This window comes from Neolamprologus brichardi, chromosome 17 (genome assembly GCF_056152115.1).
Source record: "Neolamprologus brichardi isolate AB-2024 chromosome 17, ASM5615211v1, whole genome shotgun sequence".
NCBI lineage: Eukaryota > Metazoa > Chordata > Actinopteri > Cichliformes > Cichlidae > Neolamprologus > Neolamprologus brichardi.
Window position 1 is genome coordinate 5778685 of NC_142120.1, and position 13392 is coordinate 5792076.

The following is a 13392-nucleotide window of genomic DNA, read 5'->3' on the forward strand; positions in this document are numbered from 1 at the left end:
ACATGGAGCATGAAGTCTTGAACTTGATATCTGTTAGCCTGGATTCACCGCATACCTTGCTGGTGTAGTGAGTTCTGTGTCAACATGATAAAGTCATAGGAAGTCTATCATGGGAACTATGGATGGTTGTAAATGGTAAAAAAAAAGGCCTGTATTTATATAGCGCTTTACTAGTCTCTAAGGACCCCAAAGCGCTTTACATATCCAGTCATCCACACATTCACACACTGGTGATGGCAAGCCACATTGTAGCCACAGCCACCCTGGGGCGCACTGACAGAGGCGAGGCTGCCGGACACTGGCGCCACCGGGCCCTCTGACCACCACCAGTAGGCAACGGGTGAAGTGTCTTGCCCAAGGACACAACGACCGAGACTGTCGGGGCTTGAACCGGCAACCTTCCGATTACAAGGCAAACTCCCAACTCTTGAGCCACGATCGCCCCCGTTGGTTGTACTCCAAGATGATCTGCAGCTAATTATGCAGTCTGGTCTAAACTACAGTGTTACAGCTACAAACATCCAGTTAATCAGCTCCCACAACACTATTCGAATATCTATTTGATATTTAAAGGTTAAAGTAGATTTCGGATTTTGTGGGGGAGGATGAGTCACAGTCAGTGATAACATTTATATTTAAAATGACATCTTTTTGTTTTGTTGTTTCTTGTTGGGGCAAAAGAGAAGAAACCCAGAACAGAGTCTGAGCCTTCTGTAAAATGCTCAGTTTGTCCTTTCATGACAAAATGTTATTAAAAGTAAGGACCAGAATTCAGCCATAGTTTCTTAGTATAACATGCAACCACATTCATATTCTTGCAGTCATCACACTTGACCATTTTCATGATCATTTCTAGCCATCCTTCCCATCCTCCTACTTACCAGTTATCACCTCTGGTGTCTAAATCACTACCTTCTAGTTGCTTCCTTCCAGCCTGCTGCCTCGGTGTCTCCATGGGTGGGTCTCTTTGACTAAGACCACGCAGCAGCATGCAGCAGCTGGTGATGGATTGTCCCATTACTCTGCAACTTCCCTGCTGTTTGCCTGTGGTCGACCACATTGTGTTAGAGTGGATGGTAGAGTGTTTGTGTGTGTATGTGTACAGAGCGCTTGTATTGCTTTAAGGTCCAAAAGCAATAAGAATACACACAGCTAAGTAAATCTAAGCAAAGGCGTCTTTACTAAGATCTTAATTTAAGTGGTGAATGTGGGATTATAACTAGAATTTGGGGTTTCAATTTAAAAAAAAAAGTCATAATAACATAGAAACAGCAGTTTTTGTAAGTTTTTATTAATGATCTTGACGACAATAAACAGTTTATTTACACGATGGTGTTACATGAGAATTCATAACCCTAATTACAATTATATTTGGGACACTTTATGAACCCTGGGCACAAGCACGGACCACAGAGGTCAAATTTAAAGTAAGTATTTGTACACTGAATTGAAAACAGACATTTCCAAGGTGTTGACAGGAGCGGTCCAGGTGTGGGCAAAGAAGGAGGGCCGGCAAGTTCATCGTCGCAACTTGTTTCTCCAAAGCATTTCTCATGGCACCTGGCGTCTGAGCAAAAGGAGACAAAGTGAGTTCAAGCTTAAATAATTATCAAGAGCAAATGTGAAATGGGACGGTCTAGCCCTTCGTTGTGCTGTTCAGGTTGCCTAGCAACCATGATACTAACCGCGAGAAACGTTACATACAGCTTTGTGTGACAGAAATGAAGGAGAAAAATGTTTTGTCATGACATCACTTTGATTAGTTGAGTATCTGAGGCTGAGGCCACGGGACTGTAAAACATGATTGTTGGGCTTCATTTCTGTACTGAACAGTTATTTAAGATTAGTTAGTAAATAACAATTAGCTAATGTTGTTCATGAGACTAAAATCATCTCACTGTGGTAATGTAAATATAATATGGCCAATATTATATTATTGTCAGATTATTATGAGATATATATATATATATATGAGGCTTTAAAACCAAGTTAACGCTGTAAGTACAAACATCACTAATGTCACACAACTTTGCCAACATGTGGCCAACAGCAATGTTTTAATGTTCTTCGTTATTAAACATTCACACATAATTAAGTGACGTCATGTTCAGTACTTACTTTTGACAGTTCACTCTTGGCCGCTCCCTTCTGCCGTATTTTGCGGTAAAAGTATCTACACCCACCGCCGCGCTATGAATTGTGGGATATATGGGACCACAAAGCGTGCACCGGACCACGCTTGATATTTGGGGAAATCGACGGCGCATTTGGAGTATGCATTTGAAGTACACTTCGAATTGGGACAGCCGTCGTCGCGTGGCGGTGACGTAATCGCACTTGAAATGCGTACTTCAAGCGTGCAGACCCTGAATTGGGACACAGCATCAGACTCTGGAACACACTCACACCGGCAGAGGATAGAGAGCGCGAACGGGTGGCAACAGAGAGAAAAGGCGAGTCGAACCAGTAGGACCAGCGGACCGCGACAACAGACCTCAGAACAGTTTTTCACTTTGCGTCAGTCCATTTTAAATGAGCACTTGGCCCCAAGGTGACAGCAGCATTCAACCTGCGTTGGTGGGTGCCACGGTTTAAACGTTTTCACAGACAGGGATTTCTGGAAGTGCTCCTGAGCCCATGCAGTGATTTCCATGAGAAAACCATACCTGTGTTTACTGCAGTGGTACCTCGGGGCCTGAAGATCACAGGCATCCAATATTGAAGCAATATTTCAACATCATCTGTTACGCACAGAGATTTCTTTAGATTTTCAGAAGCTTTTGATGATTTTATGCACCGTAGATGATGAGATATTTATTCTTCACTTCTTCATTGAGGAGCATTATTCTGGAATTGTTATACAACTTGTAGACTCAGTTTTTTTCAGATTGGTGATCATCTGCCCATCTTTACATTTGAGAAGCTCTGCCTCTCTATGATGCTCTTTTTTATACCCAGTCATGTTCCTGATCTGTTGCAAAATAAACCCAATTATGTTACTCCTCTTTGTATACATTCTACATTGTGGAAAATTGGGGTTATATATAGAGTTATATTTTCACATGTCAGAAATGATATGATGATATGATTCAGAAAGTCCAGCTTATGCAAAGATGGAAACTGATTACACAAATCCAGGAACAGAGCATATACATATTTTCTTTTGCATCAGCTGAGCTTCTCATGCATTTCCCCGACACCACATATAATCAGAAACACAGGATGGCTTTATTTTCACAAAGCCTTGCAGTTCAACCCTATTCCTATATTCCAACATCCTCGACCCTTGTGGTGAATTCTGAAAATATGTTGCATTTACTTAATTCCACATAACAGTTGTGCTTTTTAAAGTAATTGGTTATTGGGAATATTTTTTAAATGGCCCCAAAACTTTCCATGGACTTATCTCATGTGAGTAAAGCTAGGCGTTAAGCTTCACTTGGTCTGAACACAGCAGAAACAAATTTCACCTTAGTTGTTTTATTCAAAATGTTCATATGTGTCCAGCTTTGAAGCCTGGGTGGATGTAGAAAGTATTAATATGCATTTGAGTGTGTCCCAACATACCTTCTGTCATTACACACAAATACTTGAAAATCAGTGTACAGATTTACGGATTTTTTCTTTTGTTATAGCTGCATAACTATGAGATAACATATATTTTTTTAAGGTTAAATGAAAACGGTGTCCACTGAGATTGTGCTTGTGGTCTATTAAAGTCATAAACACTTTGAAAGAACTCACACTGACAGTGAAATTACATTTCTGTTTGAACACGCCTGGATGTGCGGTACCAGAACATTGTGACTGCGGTAGCTCAAAGAAGCAATCAACTACATAATAAATAATAAATGTGTTATTTAAGTGTTGTGCATTTACAAACAGATTGATCTCGTGCTCCACTGTTTTCCTGTTGCAATTTTTGCCTGTTAAGTTATGCAGATTTTTTTTTAAACTGCATAACTCTCAAGTGATTGAAAACTTTTATGACTCTGACTATGAAAATAAATAAATAAATAAATACATAAATAAAACACAACATATTCAAATATGACTGATTTCTCCTGCGCTGGAGTCTTTTTTTTAAGTTTGGTCATCACTGTAAAGCAAATGAAGACACATCTCAGTCTCCAGAAATAAATTGGGTTATTTTGCCACAGACATTTATAGTTGTTCTTTGTGAAAGTTTGCAGACTTTTTCCCACTATTTCAAGAAACATAATATTACAGTATACACACAAGTGATAAAACCCAATAATCCACAGTGAGCTGCCAGCAGCTTAGTGGGTGGTGACCTCTGAAACTGGACCACCTACAATTTACTGTTTTTGTTTCACATCTTTATTATGTGAACATGGTACACCCTATACTGACGAGTATTCACTCGTCTGCCATCACAAGTATATGAACTGATATCCCATTCATATTCAGTGGGGTTCAAAAGGATGTCAGCCCTTTAACCCTTTAAAGCCGGTCAGAGCGGGCACGCTCCGTTTTGCGTAACTATTTTTAAATCCCGGTAGAATTGCAACCACATAAGCTAGCGCAATAATTTTTTTTGCATATGAAACCGGAGGAGTTGTACTTACATCTTATGCCATCAGCTTGCCCTCGCTCACGGTTTCCTTCCACATATGGCTTTGCAAAAACTGCATAAAAAGCGCTTGCAGCAACAAAAACATAATATTCCAGAAACACGCTTTGCCGATCCAATCAGCTGTTTTTTTTGGAGTTTATTGCACTTTTTTGAAATTTATGTTTTTTCTATGCACTTAATGCAGACATATTATTAAAATTTGGGCTATAATGGTTGTATTGATGTATAGCGACTTGAAATGCTCCCAAAAATGGCACTACAGCATGTAAAAGTATAATATAAGCTGTGGCGGACTTGGTTCTATGGTAGGTCTTAAAGGGTTAAAGCTAAACAACTTCAAAGGTTATGGGAAGGACTCTGTGCAGGCCAGTCAAGTTCTTCCATAAAAAACTTGCTCGTCCATGTCTTTATGGACTTGCTTTGTGCACTGGTGCACAGTCATTTTGGAACAGGAAGTGGCCATCCTCAAACTGTTCCCACAAAGTTGGAAGGATGAAATTGTTCAAGATGTCTTGGTATGCTGAAGCATTTAGAGTTCCATTCACTGGAACTAAGGGGTCAAGCCCAACTCCTGAAAAACAACCAACACCATAACCCCTCTCGACCAAATGTTACATTTGGCACGATGCAGTCAGATAAGTACCGTTACCTGCCAAACTCAGACTCATCCATAGGATGCCAGACAGAGAAGCATGACACGTCACTCTAGAGAACACACTGAGTGATTTTACATGGTCTACCACTTCATGGCTGTTGCTGTCATTCCCGATCACGTCCACTTTTTTTTATAGTACCACTAACAGCTGACTGTGGCATTTTTACAAGCAAAGAAATTTCATGACTGGATTTGTTGAAAAGTGGCATCCAATCACTGAGCTCCTGAGAGCGAACCATTCTTTCACAAATGTTTATACAAGCAGTCTGCATGCCTATGTGTTTGATCTTATACACCTGTGGCCATGGAGGTATTGGAACACCTGAATTCAATGATTCGGATGGGTGAGTGAATACGTTTGGCAGTACAAAGCAAATGTGGGCTAATCCAGCCTCAATTACAATATACTCCTGCTCCCTTTTATTGTCCTATCAGCTTAAATCTAAAAGGAAACACCTTCTTTATTCATTTAATCTAATCAAATGAGCCCAGAGCTACCACTCCTCTCACTCATCTACACAGGAACTGATCAGTTATCACGCTCCTCTTTATCAGTCCAATTAGCTGCACCTGTACAACATAGCTTCCAGCTTCCTGATGCTGATGTAAATACCCAGCTGTGTTGGTATTCATACCGTTGTCTTTATTCCAACCTGTGGCACATTGCTGTTAAGTGCTGTTTGCTATTCTCTGTCATCTTCTTACCAAAGAAGCCAGTTAGTGAATCTCCAGGGACATCAAGTTGATGTAAATCTGCTGTTGTTTTCTGATTCAGCAACATTTGTTGTTGTTTTTAAAAAAAATTCTGTTTCAAAAAGCCTTGTTAAGTAAATTAACTGCCCACTATGCTGCTGCTGCTGTTGCTGCTGGAAAGGCAATATTAAATATGTAGTCTGTAGATTCGCGTGGCAGCAAGTCTCTTGGAGGTTTGACCGGCTGCACTGTGTTTCTGGGCTACTGTTGCTGTTTTTCGGCTGTGTGTTTATGTGCTGCCCTGGCGTGGGGAGGGAGTTAAAAAAAAACAAGCAAATAAAAGCCAATTAAAAAAGAGAAATAAGAAATGGAAAAAAAAAAAACAGTGGTCGGCAAAAGAAAACGAAACTGCCACTGATGTTCAGTGGATTTATAAACAGTCAACCACTGTGGCAATGAATACATGGAAATAAGATTACAAACTGGCCAAATGTTCTTTTAAAGCCCAATTGAAATTAAAAATCACTCATGCCACAAAATAAGTAGCATTAGAGTTTGATTGACTTAGTGGGGTGTGCTCACTTGGTAAAAATTAAAACTAGCAAAACGGCAAAATTGAAGCTTAAAGCTTTAAGGAGGTTGAAAAGTACTTTATTTATGTCTGTTTCAACAACCCACATGCAGTTACCTGGACAAGCTTTGTTAGTGATAACCAGCTGCTGATCTTGCCTGTGGGAACAACGACAGATCTGGGAGTTATTAGGAAAGAAGTTATTAGAATCTGGGAGGTGATTCGCTTTACACTTTTCTGTATATGCCTACAATCAACAAATGAAAGTTTAATGAGAGACATCAGAGGTAGAGTGACTGAGTCTGTAAATGAATCGCAACTAATATTATTTACCTTTTAAATAACCTTATGATGATTCATCAACTGAATAGCTAATATGATAGCAAGCTTCATACCCCCTACAAACACTAATCCAAAAATAAAGAACATGAGAGTTTTTCTTGCCTTGAACGGGGCCTTTTGGGAGGTGACTGTGCTTCTAAGCCATGTAATTGGTCAAAGCAAAGTCTGTGCATTTTCCTGATATTTGTAACCATTTTATGAATAAAGAACGGATTCTAAACTGAGTAATACGTGCTAAGGAAGAAAACTGAGTACATGAACCACTTATGGAGACATTTCCTGCATATTTCATCTTTACATTCTGGATTAAAAGGCAATTCTATGATTCAGTGTCAAACAGAAAACTATTGCACACAAAATGCTGATATCAGTTACAAATGTGGTCATTAAAATTGAAAATAAATGTGATCGTGCCGAAAAGTCTCTTTTTATGTTTTTTAACTTTAAAAAAACAGTTTATGTAAAGTTACATGGTCTCTTATTCTATGTGGAAAGTTGAAAATTAGTTGTTGCAGACTTGGTCTTGGCACAGTGGCGATTAATAATTCTGTCAGTGATTGATAAAATAATTAGAAAAATGTTTGTTGACTCATTTTTTTCTTTGATAAAATAAATTATATGGGAAATTTTAAAAGGCCTTTAAAAGGACATTATAACAGAAATATTATATTTTGTTTCCATGGATCCAGGCTTTCTTGTAATTTTGTAAAGTGTCCTCGACTGGACATTGGCTACTTTTTCACTTTTTTTTTTTAAATTTTTGTGTTTGTTAAACCATCTGCACCTGTCTTGTGTCTACACATATGAGACAATTTAACTAAGAATTAATTTTTCTAATAAATCTTATCTTTATACAATGTGTTCCTAGCAGCCTGTCACAAAAACACACCACTTCTCCCATATCTTTAGTTGAATCGATAAGTATATGCCAAATATTCCAGTTTGACATGCATTTGTACATGCTGATAGGTTTGTAGCTCGAACCTATTCGCTGGAACGTTGAAGCCAATATAATTACACAGCAAGCAAGACACGAGTAGGCAAAGTTCTTCATGTTTCTCGTGCACGGGAGAGAACCGGACAAACGCCGTTCCTTCGCTTGACCCCAGTTGCTCTTGTCCGCTCCTCCGTAACACTGCTCTTTTATTGAGGTTACATGAATATGCATAGGTTCATTAACATATGACGTCTACATACAAACAAAGAGTATCTTGCTTGTGCGTTGTGTAAGTATGTGTGTGTGTGTGGTCAGAGTGTGACCCCATAAATGACTTCCCTAAACCTGCTGGTCTGGAAGTCCAGCAGTTCATCTAAACAAAAGGCACTTAGACTAAAACAGATATAGCCACGTTTATCCTACCATAAAACAATAAGGTACGACCTCGCCCATGCTCCCAGGATGTAGGTGTGCATTCCAGAGTGTTGCTTTTGCAGCCTGCTAAAGATCACCTCTAAGCATATATGGTTAAATATTTCTAAGCATAAATGACAATAAACAATACAAATCTAACACATGCTTTCATTTTTTTATATTTTAAACAACCCAAATGTAAAAAAAAAAAAAAAAAAAAAAAAAGGTGAATTGCCAGTGTGTGTAGTGATGGTGGGAAAACATAACAATACAAGTCTCAAATCATTTTTTTCATTAGATTCATTTTAAAATTTCAGATTGAAAAGAAAAACTGCAAAGCATTAAATGGATCGCGCAAAAATAGACTCAAATAACACATTTATTCCCCCGAGGAAAACATTTCCCTTAGTGACAAAAAGATCTTTCTTTAAAATTTTGAAAATGCAATAGTATCGCAAAGTGTATTTTCCAGCTCAATTGTTGAGATGATTGTAAAATTAGAAAACACAAAAGACAAAAAACAAGCAAAATAAAGTAAACAATAACAAAGAGAGTGGTTATTTCTTTCTTTTGTGTTGTTCTTGGTGGCTGTATTTGTACGAAAACAGATGAAAGTTCATTACTGAGGCAGGGGTTTAAAGGAAACGTGTGGTTGACTTATTTAAAGAGTACAAGCTTGGGATCGGTGAGGAGCGTAAGAACTGTGGAGCAATGATTAGGGTGCTTTTTCTATCCATGAGCCCAGGAGAGTTATGGCATTAAAATGGAGCACTTTCCCGTCCTTCCCACTGTGAGTTCCTGGCTCAGAAAAAGGCTTTACAAAGTAAGCTCTTCAAGTATTTGGACAGTGACACACTTTCTTATTATTTTGGATGTGGAATGACAGCAGTACTGCTGACTGCCAGCTTTAATTTTAGGATATTTTTCAAACATACTGGTTGAAAAGCCAGGCTGGAGTCCTTATTTTAAAGTCGCCCCTTATTACACTGCCTTAAATCATCAGATTAAGATTGCAACAATTTATTAGGCCTCCATCCCCCCCCCCCTCTTTTACTTGTCAGAAATCCTTCATGTGCAATTACCTCAGGTAGCTCAGGTAGAAGAGAAAGCTGGAGTGGTAGAGCTCACTGCTGATTCAAGACAAGCAAGGTGACATGTAGCGAGAGATGGGGGGGAAAAAAAAGACGATGTTGACACAAAATTAGAGAAAGAGCTGTGAAGGGCAGAAAAAGACAGATAGGCAAAAAGAGAAACACCTGACAGCTCCAGCCCTTCACTCCACTTTGCCAGCATGAAGCCTTACACATCGGCAATATTTGCCCCCCAAACAGCTCCCTCTGTGTGCTGTCAGCCTGTAGACTGTCCCTTTTCACACCCAGAAGCTATCCGCAATCTGACAGGTATACACAAAGTCAAACTCACACACAGACATATACCCCCCCACCCCACCCCTCGCCAAAAAACAACAATAAAACACTACTACACAAGTAGGCTGTCAGGTATGCACACTGTGCACCCATCAGCATACCTGCACTGTTGGGTGCACACACATAAAACCCACACGAGCTCACTCAGAAGGCCAAGTGAGGTGTAAGAAGAATCCTATCAGCTGTCCACCTACGGATTGAGAAAAGCCTCGCTCAGGGACACACACACATACACACACAAGGACACACACACGATTGCAGTCCTGTCAGTTTAACTGTGCTAACCTGCTGAAGCTTGCATCTGATGGTGAAATGAAATGTGGATGACAGTCTTCATCCCAAGTCCTCTTCATCAGTGTATAAACAAACAAGTGAGGAAGAAGTAAGTGACAGGGTTGCATTGCAGTTATTCTGCCTTTGGGAGTCTGTGCTGCATTGCATCAACTACCCCTCAAGAAAAAAAAAAAGGAAATAGGAGCAATTTTTCTTCTTCTCTTTTTTAACTAATTGTCTAAAAGGGGTGAATCAATTGATCTTTGTAAAAATGTTGTACAGCCAGAGGCAATTTAGGGTACCTGTGCTGCAGTTGAAATAGTTGGTTCATTAAATGAACCAGCGGAATCAGAACAAATCAGACATTTACTGTGATTTTTCTTTTTTTGACTGAAAGTTGGCACTGCCTGACAGAAACATCTCTTATTCTACTGAAAAATAGGGAAGAAAATTCTCAACTCAAGTGAAACAAAAACCCAGATACAAGCAAATGAACTGTTGAATCAACTGTCCCTTACCAAATGACATGTCTCTAATGAATCTGACATCATATCTCTGGCGTCGTGTGCCTTTTCAGGTGTCACTGAAGGAAAACAATAAGCGGGAAGCAACTCTTTTCTAACGAGTTCATTTGATTAAGAGCACTCCGGTGGATTTCGCATCTGAAAATAATGACGTGTCGAGTCGATAATATGTTACACGCTTCGGCGAGATTATGACACAGACTCTGTAATTAATGCAAATATCTCCTCTGCTGCACAAGTCATACATTTGTGTGCCCAACACTGAGTGAATTTTAAATCAGAATATTGATGAATTACAAAAATATGAATCAGTTTTGCAGATGCAAATTCTGAAGCATGTCCAAAGTAACCTTTGTAAGCCTGCATTTTTAACCAAGAACAATATCTAATCTATCCTAAAATGTAGGCTACTCAGTCGCTACCTTTTAGCTACCTTTTAGCAGACTTGTCAGATTAGCATGCTGTTACCTGGTTGTTAGCTAACATGTTTGCTGCTAGCATTAGAGATGTTACAGACAGGGTGGTAATGTATGCTTTGTTTCTTCATAAAGTGAGGTAACTAAGGAATTCTGTTGTTTGTTTGTCTCTGGCAGCAAGCTAGCTAAACCTACTAGCTTAACCTTGTATTTGTTTCATCGTTAGAAAATCTCAAGTGTAATGCCTTGTTTGTCCTATAGCCGCATTAGTTGTGGTATATAACTGATAGTTGTCACCACTCCATGTATGAGTTGTATAGTTTTAATGTTTTATTTGGGAACAGAATGGTGTATATGTGTAAGTTTGGTGATGGAGTTTTTATTATGAATGAATGATGAACTTTTATGAATTATTATGTCTATTTTTAATGCTTAAGGACAACAGATGGAAATTAGCCCTTGGCTATAATCTGGTATGTTTACATTCATGTAATTTATTTTTTTTTACATTTATGTTCATTAACATGCACTGTCCTAAATAAATAAATATAACTCAGACAAAGCCTCTGTAGCAGTGCCAGTATAGCAGTAGAGGAAATCAAAGATGTAAGCATCTCCGTTTGTGTAATCTTGGAATCTCTCCGTTTTTGTCCAGATATATCACTGAAATAGCGGTACTTGCGTCAACTCGGCCATGCCCAAATGACAAAAATCAAGTGGTGCACAACAATCAGAAAAACTCATGGCCTAAAAAGCAGCTCATGCCAGTAATTGTGGACTACTGTTTTAAATTCTTACGTTTAAAACAGATTTAGCCTGGAGGGTAAAGCTGGGGAATTGGCAGCTCGCTTATTATGGTGATATTACTGGCTAGTGACTAGCATGCCTAAAACGTAATGTATTCTTCCTCAACCTGACCACACCCTAGATTATGCTTACTAACAATCTTTCTATAACTTAAATGGGCAAAAGACCCAATGATAAATTAGCTACATTGTGCACTATTAGCATAAGTAACTGTACATCTTTCCAAGTGAAAAGAACAAAGCATTACAGACCTGAAAACTTTGACATAAGAATGTTTTTGGGCACTGCAGTAAAAATAATTATTGAAAATAGCAATTAGTGTCAGCAACAAGGTCTGAAAAAAATATAAATATTTAAAAAACTGTCTTAGATAAATTTTGAATTTATTATTGATGACTCCAAACATCATTGCACTATTATAGGATTCATTTATTTGTTTTGCCTGGATTACATAGTACAATTTTAGCTCAGTGACTCAATCCCATTTAACCAGTTTAGCAGGAAGCAAACAAACTGTACTGGCAAAGAAGAGACAGGGACACCAGTGTGTTCCCACATTAAGAGTAGGCCATTTAGGACCGTAATTTTCTATGCAGATACATGAAACTGTTCTCTGCACATTACAGTCTCCTGTAGACTCGTGTAGTCCTTACAGTTATGACACGATTGTAAAAATCTGGACGGACACCGTTTGAATGTCATCATCCACGCATAACAAACCTTAACAGCAGCTTCGGCAAACTTCACAGCCAGCCTCTTTAGGATAATCTCTCATGCTACGAAAACGCTTGATAGCAGTCATCAATCATTCTAATAATTACAAGACAGATAATAAACACTGTGCGGCTCCTTTGCTCTTTTTTAATGTTCTTTCTGCTCACTTAATCTCTTGTCATTCCTCTGAATATGAAGCGCAAAGTTTTGACTTTGCGCGTCCTTTTTTTTCCTTCTTTTTTTTTGCTTTAACCATCATCTGTTGCTCTCTCACTCATCAGTCATGTATTCCCTCTGCCTTGCCAGTGCATTGTGTCTGTGGTTGAAAGCAAAAATGAAGCCACTGGCAGGTAATTCATGAGAAAAATGTGAATCTGTTCTATAGACTGATATGCCAACAGCGCTTCTTACCAACTCAACCTTCTCTAATTACTTCACAGCCAAACAGAGACACTTTGTGTTTACTTACGTGTGTGTGTGTGTGTGTGCGTGTGTGTGCTTGTGCGTGTGTGTGTTTTTGAGTGCATCTTTGCTGCACTGTTTGCAGTCGGGCATTTTTCATCGGAATGGGACTTTGTCTCCAGAGCTCACTGGCTAGCTACGAGCCTGGGCACTGCTACCCATCTGAGGGTATTATAGACTGAGCGGGAAAGGTACTGTGAATGGTGGAGTAGATTATGGAGTGATTCCCCTGTGCTCCCCTCCGCCTCTTCACATTACACAGCTAATACACACACACATACACAAACACGGGCTCTGTGGCATTGCTTGTCCCTTGGATCAAACCAGATTTTTATTCAGTCAGCTGGGAGCCGGCCAATTTGCGCTACACTCAACAGTATGGCTGCTTGTTCTGCCACAATTTTCATTCAAACAATTTTGGCATGATATAAGAAGAGGTTAGAGCTTGGCAAGGTTAGATTTTATTGTATTCCAGTTGGAAAAATAAGTAAAATCCTCACACCTGCAAGCTCTTCCCTTGCCTTTCCAATCATTGCAGCATGTACTCACACAAACAAGAA